This window comes from Meleagris gallopavo, unplaced genomic scaffold (assembly GCF_000146605.3).
Source record: "Meleagris gallopavo isolate NT-WF06-2002-E0010 breed Aviagen turkey brand Nicholas breeding stock unplaced genomic scaffold, Turkey_5.1 ChrUn_random_7180001853983, whole genome shotgun sequence".
Taxonomy (NCBI): Eukaryota; Metazoa; Chordata; class Aves; order Galliformes; family Phasianidae; genus Meleagris; species Meleagris gallopavo.
In genome coordinates, this window is record NW_011120490.1 from 1 (window position 1) to 462 (window position 462).

General features: G+C 50.4%; 1 long non-coding RNA gene across 1 annotated transcript; it reads right to left on the reverse strand.

Annotated features, from left to right (window-relative positions):
• Nucleotides 1-51: 51 nt before the first annotated feature.
• On the reverse strand, nt 52-424 carry LOC109364397. Its single transcript, XR_002110362.2, has 2 exons — nt 304-424; nt 52-208 (listed from the first exon to the last, which is right to left on the reverse strand). It is a non-coding gene; the product is annotated as an uncharacterized LOC109364397 (long non-coding RNA).
• Between the last annotated feature and the right edge of the window lie 38 nt (nt 425-462).

A 462-nucleotide genomic window follows, 5' to 3' on the forward strand; every position in this document is an offset into this window, starting at 1 on the left:
CGCTGTGCGCTGCAGTGCAGTATGGAATGACGGTGGCCAACACAAAGCACCTTCAGGAAAGTACAATTTATTAATCACCAAAGATCTGGGGGAAGTACCTTTCAAACAGGAGTGTTTGCACGTAGCTCTCCTCTGGGAGAAGCCCGTTTTCTGCAGACTCTTACACCGTTCCTGTCACAGTCTGTACACCAGCAGCCGTCTCGTTTCTCTAAGCAAAGAAAAACAAACCAAAAACCACATGACATGTCATTAGCTGCGCTATAGAGCTCTGTGAGCAATGGCACAGGTTCCGTATTTACCTACCTGTTCACCTCTTACGACCCTGCAGGTGTGAGAGGACCTCCGGAGGATCGGCCGGTCTCTCACGGCAGAGACGTTCCAGGTCTCCTGTCCTGTATCCTCCCAAGCTTATACACTGCAGCACAAACACAAACCACTCAGACACAGCAAAGACTCCCATCG